The 10495-nt window shown below is 35.9% G+C and overlaps 1 pseudogene; it reads right to left on the bottom strand.

Moving 5' to 3' along the window:
- Positions 1-607: 607 nt before the first annotated feature.
- On the bottom strand, positions 608-2000 carry LOC121472269 (annotated as a pseudogene).
- Positions 2001-10495: the final 8495 nt, after the last annotated feature.

Below are 10495 nucleotides of genomic sequence, written 5' to 3'. Positions count from 1 at the left end.
TATGTTGCATTCAAGAGCTTCATAAACCATTGCTATAGATCGTTCAGGGTTAGGATTCTAATTACCACCTAGAAACTGTCGCTTATATAAAATAAAGCCCACTTTACTTCAGACACCTCCTGGTCTCTGCTATTCTAGAATACTATAATTCACACAATGGTTGGAGCCCATCCTATAAAGCCTAATTCCATAACAACATCTTATAGCATTAAGCTTTCCTGCAGAGAACAGCCACCATTTGGTCAATCATGTCACTGTCTACCTCTTTAATATATTCTCTGATTTTAAAATTTAAAAAAAAATTTATAACAAAAATTCAGTTTATTCATCTGTTTATGACACAGTACACAAGAGACAAAGTGTTTCACATCATAGATTTCACTTCCAACTCCTTGGAATGTTCATTTCTTTGGCTAAAAGGAGAGATTAGACATGAAAGGCAGCCAACGCTTAGGCAACTGAAATAAGGATGGGGAGGGAGCTATGCTAACATCCATCATCCTTGTGGGGGTGGGTAAAAGGGGACTGTTAGTCACAGGCTATTTTCTAGAACTGTTAACTGGAAACAAAGAAGCACAACTCCTAGATGCTCATTCCATGGTGGGCCTCAGTCATCCTCACCACACAGGTACAGCAGCACTTTCTGGTAGTTGCCCTTGGTGTCTTGCTGGATGTAGTAGTGCAGGAATTTGCTATACTTTCTCTTGAATTCAGAACTAATTTTCGACATGTCCACTTCACTGAAAAAGACCATGCTTCTAATAAAAACTTTATCATGAGTCCCCTTGCTCTTCATGGAGTCGTATGGTTGGTTGGCAAAATACAGGACATTGTTCTGAATGTCCTGGACCAGGTTCAGGAAAGAATATTCCAGGTCTCCTTTGATCTCCTTCTTGATGCTCTCCAGCATGTCATAAGGGCTATAGTTCTTGTACCTTTTATATAATTTATGGAGGTGACACACACTCCTCTTGGTCATGATGCTGATCCACTTGGGAACATCAGTTCCTTTCCTCTTCACTCCAGCATCATAGAGATCCCAAGCATCTTGGTCAATCAGTTCATAATCAATGACAGAGCCATCTTCTGCTCTTCTACACTTTGCAAGGGTAATAATCAGTTTGACGAAGTCACCAGAAGTGTCAGAAATTATGTCCTTCTCCAGATCAGTCTTGTACATTTCCTTGTAGACTCTGTTAGTTTCCTGAAGTTCTTGGTTGGTCCTTGAGCAGATGATCTCAATGAGAGAGTCCTCACCAATCCTCAGTCTCTTCATGGAGACTTTTAGTTCAGAAGTGTCATACTGAGCAGGTGTTTTCAATAGGCCCCAAATCATGGTCACCAGGTGGCTGGACAAGGCTAACTTCAATGCTGATGCAAGTTCCTTTTTGGTCCTTCTCTGGTAGAAGAAGGCAATATTCTGTCTCTGTTCATTGCTGTGGTTGATCAAAATGTTGATAATAGTGACCTATTCCACACTTTTGGTCTTGATGGCCATTTCAATGTTCAGAGCATCATGCTCAGCATCAAAATTGGAGTATGCTTTAACTGACCCATATGCACTTCAGGGTGTGGAGTGATCACCCTCCAAGCTGAGCTTGCAGAGAATTTAATGAACAGTAGACATTACATTTTTTAAAAGATTTTTTATTTATTCATTCATGAGAGACACACACACAGAGAGAGAGAGAGAGAGACAGAGAGGCAGAGACACAGGCAGAGGGAGAAGTAGGCTCCATGCAGGGAGCCCGACATGGGACTCGATCCCGGGTCCCAGGATCATGCCCTGGGCTGAAGGCAGCACTAAACTGCTGAGCCATCTGGGCTGCCCCAGAGCAGTAGACATTTTGAAGGAAGCTGGGCTGGGTGCTGAGAATCCCCAGTTGTAGAGCTTCTCTGTTGTTTAGTGAAGGGAGTGTCCTCTGGGTCTTCCCAGGGAATATAGCCAGCTAATGGGATATCTTATATCAGGTAATAAATCAATTAAAACTTGCTTACCTCCCTGAGCCACTGGATCTTTATCTCAGTAACCTCTCAAAGCTGTTCCAGCATATCCAACTAATTAACCACCACCATCATGTTTGAGATTCTGAGAGCCATCTCAGCAAACCGACAAAGCTGGCTTAGATTAAATACTGAGTCATTGGAGGATGACTATATCAATAATTCTTCCTGTAACCAGTCTTATAGTCCACCACCCTGCTGGTCATAAGACTTTCAAGATTCTCCTGTATAGAGACTCTCCTTATTCCTGTTAACACATATTTACCAGGTCTTGCAGCTCCCTTGGTAAATAAGCTGCTTCCTCCAATAGATGGGAGACAATGCAGGGAGGAAGGAGCAAAAACTTATGAGGACAACTACTGTCACGAAGGCATGTGCCTGAGGTGAAGCCTTTGCTTAATCTCTATCCAGTGACAAAATGTCAGGCTTCTATACAGCAAGATTGGGGAATGGGGACACTTGGGCATCCTAGAGTGCTCAGAACAACAGGATTCATGCCTCTCAAGAATTCAACTAAATACTCCCATACCAGTCTCAATGTCTCACTCCTTCTCTCTCAGGGCCCTGATTTTAGCATAGGTGACCTGCTGTGAATGTATATTCAGTCTTCTTTGTATCTTCAAGATGTTTATGATCAAATTCTAGACAAAAATACTCAGTTCAATGTATATTTAGCTACTTAAGAGAAAAGTCTCTTCAAATGATGCTAGTTGATAATTGGCTGCCCCAAGCTTATCATTGTTCTATATAAAGGCTTCTTGGGCAGGTAACTCCATGCTCCTTATAGTTACCTTTGCCTCCACATCAAGTGCTGCAGCTCTTGTGTAAACTAGTACTTCTTCTTCCACCTTTATTTCAGTCCAACCCAGGAGAAATGAGAGTTTTAATAATTATGATTCTACAGTATTGCTAGGTAGCTACCAGGAATGTGATCCCTATTGTCCTCTGACTAGAAAATGGACTGATTCCTGAATCTTATCTTCAGGAACTACTTTCGGCACCAACTCTCAATTTTGTTCCTTCAAAAACAGACCTAAGATAAAGACTTGATTTTAAGTATTTTGTATGGGAGATGTTTTCAGAAAGCACAAATGGAGAAGTGTGGACTGTAGGCTAAGGAGAAGATGAAAAGGAAATATTAGAATGTTTTATTAAATGGGTTACCATTGTGGGAAATTGGGGTTCAATATTACAGAAAACATCCTGAGAAGCAAATATCACACTTGTTCTACCAGATGGTGGGGAGACTGGAACATTTATCCATTGTCCCCCATCTACTATTGTTTGAAGAGCTCCCCAGGAGATGAATTCCTGGACTAAGTGGAACAATCTTTTGGGGTGCCAAAGAAAACCTAAGGCAGAGAAGGGGTGGGGTGAGACATGTAAGGTGAGAAGCTGTTGCTGTGCTGGGAGTTACAGCAGCAGATAAACATGAAGGACTGTTGTAATATGCGGTGAGGCATCAACAATGTCTGCTCTATCTATGTATTGAAACGATGGTACCACTGCTCAAAGCTTTTTGCAAATCTTCATTTGCAGTTGCCTTTAGTGTGTTCAGTCTTTGGAACGGCTGTGCTCAAAGGACCAGAAAATGACCCACACCAGACTCGGAGGAATGAATCTCACTCTACCAGAGTTAAGAACTGACAATGGTAATTGATAAGACCCTTTTAGTTGTGTGCAGGTTTTCTCCCAATGGCTCTTCTTAAGGCCATTTGTTTAAAGTTGACCAAGTGACCAATATTGCCATTTTTTGGTGTCAGGAATAGTTAACTCACTTTTTACTCTGGTGTGCAATTGTGTTCTTTATTGTGGAAACTTTTAAGTTGGAAGTTTCCAAGTGAAGGAATTTATCTACCTATCTTTTTAGCATGCTTTTCACATGTGAAGTGGGCCCATGGGATTCATTGTGAAAAAAAAAAGGGGGGGAGACCTAAAATCTCTGAAGTGTTTCTTACCTTATAAAGAAGGACTTACTGAGAAAAGTAGGAAAAATATAAACCACAGATGTTGATAAATATTCTGTGCAAATGGTAAAATAGATAATAAGCCAATTAAAATAAATATAAAGCTTACCCATTTTCTGATTTTATTTTTTCCTACCATTTTGTATGAAAATGAAATTTTGTTTACCTTATTTTAAGCTCACACCACTGCAATTATCATTGAAATGTTCACTACAGGTGTAGAAGACTACATTTTTGAAAACTTTATCCTGTCTTTTAAATGTCACTTCCTAGAAATGCAGTTTCCACAGTTGCTTTGAATAGGGAATAATGTGCAGGAGCATCACTGACCCAAGCGTTTACTGTCAGATTGCTGTTTGCAATCATCTCCCTGCTAAATGCTCTTGTTATGATTTCCCCTGAATTAAATACAACCTTTTCAGGGCAGCAAGAATTATATTCCTCAAATAACTCCCAGGGTGGGAACTTCCAGTTGCTTCTTCCTCCAATATAAGCCTATAACGTGTGCTCATTAATACCTTTTATTACAAATGCATCTTTCCAAATCTCACTTCGAGTTTTTAATTAATGGACCATTAAAATCAATGCTTCTTTGGCTTAGATGTCCATAAACATTTAAAAAATGTTTGTATTTATTTATCTAGTTATTCGAGAGAGTAAGAAAGAGAGAGCAAACAGGGAGATGGAGAGAGTCTCTGTCCTGAGCTCTGAGCTGGTTGCAGGCTCAATCATAAGACCCTGAGATCTTCTGACATCAATTCTGTGGCTGCTTTGAGTTGCTCTTAAATTCTTGTTTTTTAATTTTCATGCCTTAATGCCCTACTCAACAAATTCAACAATATTAAACCACTAATAGGAGCTAGGTAACTTCACATACACTCTTATTTAATCTTCACAAAACACAAATAAAATATGTGAAATTGTTTTCATCTTAAAAGGGAATAAACTTTCACTGATAGAATAATTTCCCCAAGTCACACAATGTATTAATTTCAGAAAGTATAAGTGATTCTTAGATCTCTGACTTCTAACTGTAGCATGTTCTTTTTATATGATAGCTACCATTTCTTTCCCAATAGATTTTAAATTACTGAAAAATAAGTCTTTGGCTGATGCATTTTTATGATCCATTGCACTTTGCCAGGTACCTTGCAAACAACAGAAACAAAATACACACTTCTTGGTTGGTAAATTGATCATGTAGCTCTCCTTCCTGGAAGATCCAAGTTTTTGACCAACCCCTAAATAAAATCCTATGCATCAGCCAAAGGAAATATTATATTTTACCTGGTTTATTAGACTATGGCTGTATACTATATTCCTCTAAATCTCTGTTTTCCTAATGTACTATTGGGTACTTGATTATATGACATCTTATTACCTGTCTCATATTCCATATGTCAAATATTTTATTCAATCACTTTTTCCCATGTCCTGTCAAAGATAGTTAATATCTAGATGAATCAGAGGGACAACTTTTTCTAGTTTAAGATTTTCTCTTAGTCTCTGATTTTTGCAATTTGAATAGGTTATCCCTTGAGGGCTTTTGTTTGTGTGTTTTTTGTTGTTGTTCTTTTTGTATTTATTATGCTAGATGTTCTCTAAGCTTCCTGGATCTGTGGTTTAGTGGCTGTCATTAATTTTGGAAAATTCTCAGTCATTATTTCTTCAAATATTTCTCCTGTTCCTGTCTTATTTTCTTCTTCTGGGACTTCCATTGCAATTTTTGGATATTCTATTCCATCTTTTTCATTCTTTTTTTCTCTTCACATTTCAGTTTTGGAACTTTCTACTGACATATCTTCAAGTTCTTGGATTCTTTTCTTGACTAAGTCCAGTCTACTCTTCAACTATACTTTTTATTTTTTTAATTATCTTTGATTTGTAACATTTCCTTTTGATTCGTGGAGTCTCCATCACCGTTTCTATTCTAATCTGTTCTCACATACTATCTACACTTTCCATCCAAATCCTTAGCATATTAATCATAGTTATTTTAATTTTTTAAAGAGACTTTATTTATTTATTCATGACAGACAGAGAGAGAGAGGCAGAGACACAGGCAGAGGGAGAGAAGCAGGCTCCATGCAGGGAGCCTGACGCGGGACTCGGTCCCAGGTCTCCAGGATCACACCCTGGGCCAAGGCGCGCCAAACCGCTGGGCCACTGGGGCTGCCCAATCATAGTTATTTTAAATTATTTGTCTGATAATTCTAAAATCTCTGCCATTTATCAACCTGGTTCTCAGACTTAATTTATTTCATTTAGTTTCGGCTTTTGCCTTTTAGCATGCCTTGTAACTTTTTTTGTTGAAACTAGGGATGATGTATCAGGTAAAAGGAACTGATGTAGATAGACCTTAAGCATGGAGTTTTATGGTTATCTTTCTAGAAATTAGGTTGTTTTTACTGTTTGCTGTAGTTTTGTTGTCAGAAGCTTAGCTCTTCTCTTGCATCATCCTTTTTGTATCTCATGTTGTTTTCAGGTGTTCCCAAAAACTTAAGTTAAATCTGAAGCTTGTGGTTCTTTTATCTGTAATTCCCTATTATTTTACAGTAACTCTGTTGAGGTGGTGGGGTAAAATGTGGGAGCTCCTTTAAGCCCAGATCCCTTTGAAGTTTTTAACTCTCATTGTGCTTCAACAACCAGTCAATTTTGGTTAAAATATTCCTACTGATATTCGCTTAGCTGTGGGCTTTTGCTTCTGGGCTTCTGCTCTGGGTAAGATGTCATTCTCCATATCCATCTGTGTAGTTTTCAGGATAGTAGTTTGTCCTGTGACCTCGATTCTGCTGGATTTAAAGAGAGGTGATTTTCAGTTTGTTCAGTTGGTTTCTTATTATAAGGATGGAAGTGATGACTTCCAAGCTTTATATATGTCAGACTGGGAACCAGATGTCTTATTTATAAATATTTTGCCAAGTTATTGGATCTTTACTGCTTTCTCATTCACCTGTGGTGTCTCTAGAGCAACCAAGACTGAAATGATACCTGAATCAAATAATCTCACAGAAAGGAGAATTGTTCAGAAAGAAAAGAGGAAAGAAAACAAGATGAAGTTTAAAAAACATCAACAAACTGAACATTCTCATCCTACTTGTTAAATTCTATTTTCAAGATGATAAGCTTGAAAGACATCCTAAATTTTCATCAAATTTTCCAAGTACAACTAAAAACCTAGAGGCTCTGCTTTCAAGAACTTTGTTTAAAGTTATTCCCTAGAGGAATGCCTGCGTGGCTCAGTGATTGAGCATCTGCTTTTGACTCAGGTCATGGTCCTGGGGTCCTGGGATCAAGTCCCATATCAGGCTTCCTGCAGGGAACCTGCTTCTCCCTCTGCCTATGTCTCTGCCTCTCTCTCTCTGTGTCTCTCATGAATAAATAAATAAAAAATTATCAAAAAAAGTTAGTTCTTAGAATAGAACAATGAACAATGATCAACCCTCTGATCATTCAATGAAAGCAGTCCATAGTTTTTATATTGTAGTGTCATATGCTTTACTTAATTATACAATTACTCTCATAAAAATAATCTTCAGTATTTGTACTTTTCCATATTTCTGATGCTTTTTGGAGTAACAATAGCAAGTAGATAAATAATTTTTTTTTACCAAAATAAGAGAAAGATATGTTTTGATTTTCCGTTTTCTTGATTCGAAATAAAATGTCAAAACAATTGTAAATGTTATCATGCTTGACACTAGCATTTCCTTCACCTACATCATCTTTAAGGATGACAGTCTGCTTCCGATGAATTCCCCTCTGCATCTGTAAATATGATCACTGTGTTAGAAATTGAAAAATGAGAGTAAAATCAACCAGAGAACTGGCATATAACTTTCCTGTAGGGTGAAGCTAGTAGCTATACCTGAGAAATTTTTTTCAGAAAAAAAAAATTATACCACAAGAGATGATTTATATAACTAAAAATAAAAAAAAATTAAAAATATATACCATAATGAAAAGAAACATGTGTAAATATATCTGAATGAGAGAAAATAAATTTATTCAGCCCAGGTTGTTAGGGGGAATTTTCTGAACCAATTGCAAAGATTCTATAAGCAGTTTAGTCTTTTTCTGAGTGTATTTTTATGCATAGCACTACTGTTCACATTCTCAGAACACACCCTGACTCTATTCTTTTGTCTTAAATGCCATTCATTGTATTTGCAGTGTTTGACACTGAATGTTTTTCTCCTCTTTGCCTCAGTCCCTTGAGGACAAGGCACAGCCTTCACTATTTCTATATATCATATTCTTTTCACCTCCATCTGACAACTGAGTTTTGTTCTACATATATCCTACCAAAAGGGAAGGTCAATAAAGTTATTAAATTGCAATTTTATTTTAGAGTCTATTTCTACAACATAAAACACTACTTACTTATTTTTCCAATTGATTTTTTTCATTTATCATATTTTTTGGTTTAGATGGAATTTATATCTCTATAAGTGAAGTTAACAAAATGTTCTCAAAAGAATAACTATTTTAACCTGTTAAAAGAACATATGATGACAGATACCACTCTATCATTTTTTTGAGCTAAAGAGAATTATCTAGAATGAAATATAACTAATCATACTTAGCTAATAAAATGATTAGTGTGCATGGCAATTATTTTGATAGGGTCAAATATATATTTTTTAATCTAAGCAGTTTCCTAACATGTGGAAAAATATAGTATGTGTAGTATTTGAAGCATTCCTAGCCCTCATTACTTGAGGGAAGTAGAAACCAGAATGTTATCTGCCCACTTAATGTTTGCATGGGTTTCAGGGGATTATAAAAAAAGCATAATAAAATATGTTTTTTTGAAATGTGCTTAGGTAACTTATTTTTTAAGCTGTTGTTAACAAGCTAAGGCAACTTGATGACTTTTTCCCAAAATAGTATAAGATGCACAAAAAGACATTTATAAGGGGAGAAAAAGAAGCTCACATAAGGAAAGATAAAGGAAATAAGACTTTCAAGCATACTGAAAACAAAGAATAAAATATCTATGAAGTAGAAACCAGGAGCAACTATTCTTGTATCAAAGCTCTCTGGCATAGAAGTAAAGAATATAAATAGTAGTCATTATATTTTCTACCAATCTGAAATCAAATACCTAGTGGAAGAGCCACCTTTGGAGGCCAACACCCAGCCCCTAGGATCTGGCCTGGCTGAAATAAATGCTACACTAGACATTTGATAAGCCATATGAATTCCTCCATGAAAATGTCTTCCTGAAATAGTACTTCTCTGTCCATCGGCACCTCTCTTTCAGCATTTGTTAAAAGACTACACTTAAAATTAATACTTCTCCAAAACTATGTGAAAGTTTTCATTGCTCTTTAGCTACATATTTTCATTAGTTTTTATTTTTAGCCATATTTCTGGTAGATAACACATGCGTGGGCACATACATGTGTTGCATATATGTACCATTGTACTTTAAATTTAAATCTGCATTTTGCTGATGGAAAATGACGTTGAACACATTTTTATGTCTATTTGCTATTTGGCTACCATCTATTCTGTTTGTATGTTCATGATGCTTGTCTTTTTTCATATTGGGTTTTCAGTCTTATGAAGCAATAGACTTTATTTTCTTTAAAAAATGTATATATATAATCTGGATGTAAGCTCTTTAACTTTGATGTATCAAAAGTCTTTTCCTTTCATTTTGACTTGCCTTTTCACTCTCTTACAGGTATTGTGAGTAATAGAATCTTAATTTTAATGTTCACTAATATATCAATGTTTATTATGGTTAAATCTTCTTTTGTCATGTTTAAAATATATTCTTTCTATCCCAAGGCCATGGGATATTCTACTGAATTATTGTCTGGTAGCTTTTTTGTTTGTTTTATTGTTTTACTTGTCACATATAGATGGAATATGTGGAATTGAAGTTTGTTTAAGGTTGAATGTTGAGCCTAACTTTTTTTTTAATGGATAATCAATAAAAAGATCGCTTAAATTATTTTCAGTCTTTAACATTGGACTGCTTGTATCTACTTCTTTTAATGCAATAATATTTAACTTATCATTTTTTTAATAAGTTTATATCTGGTAAGAATGTCCACCCAACTTGTTTTCTTCAAGAGCATGTTGCTTCTTTATTGAAATTGCATCAGAAACTTTCCTAAATTCACTTCTAAATAATAACTAATCCTTATTTATTTGAAAGATGCATAATGATATTTTGCTATGACTATTGTTCTGTCTTTAGCTGTTTTATTCAGTCACTATAGTTTTGTTTTGTTTTGTTTTTTGAAGCCATGTTATTAGAAGCATAAAATGTTAGAATTTTTATATTATACTGGTTAGTTTTAACTCTCACCTATTAGGAAATAATCTCTCTGTATTCTGATGTATTTTTTCTTTAAAGGTTGTTTTTTGAAATAGTAATATAGCTACTGCCTCTTTGGAGTAGTTATTGTCAGTTGTTTTTTTCTCATCTTTCTATATTTTACCTTTTTGTGCTTTTATGTTTAAGCTTTGTCTCTTAAAAACAGGCTATGTTTGCTTTTAAAGTAATT

The sequence above is a fragment of the Vulpes lagopus genome, chromosome 11 (assembly GCF_018345385.1).
Source record: "Vulpes lagopus strain Blue_001 chromosome 11, ASM1834538v1, whole genome shotgun sequence".
Taxonomy (NCBI): Eukaryota; Metazoa; Chordata; class Mammalia; order Carnivora; family Canidae; genus Vulpes; species Vulpes lagopus.
The sequence above is the reverse complement of the archived record's forward strand: the minus strand, read 5'-3'. Positions and strand labels throughout refer to the sequence as shown.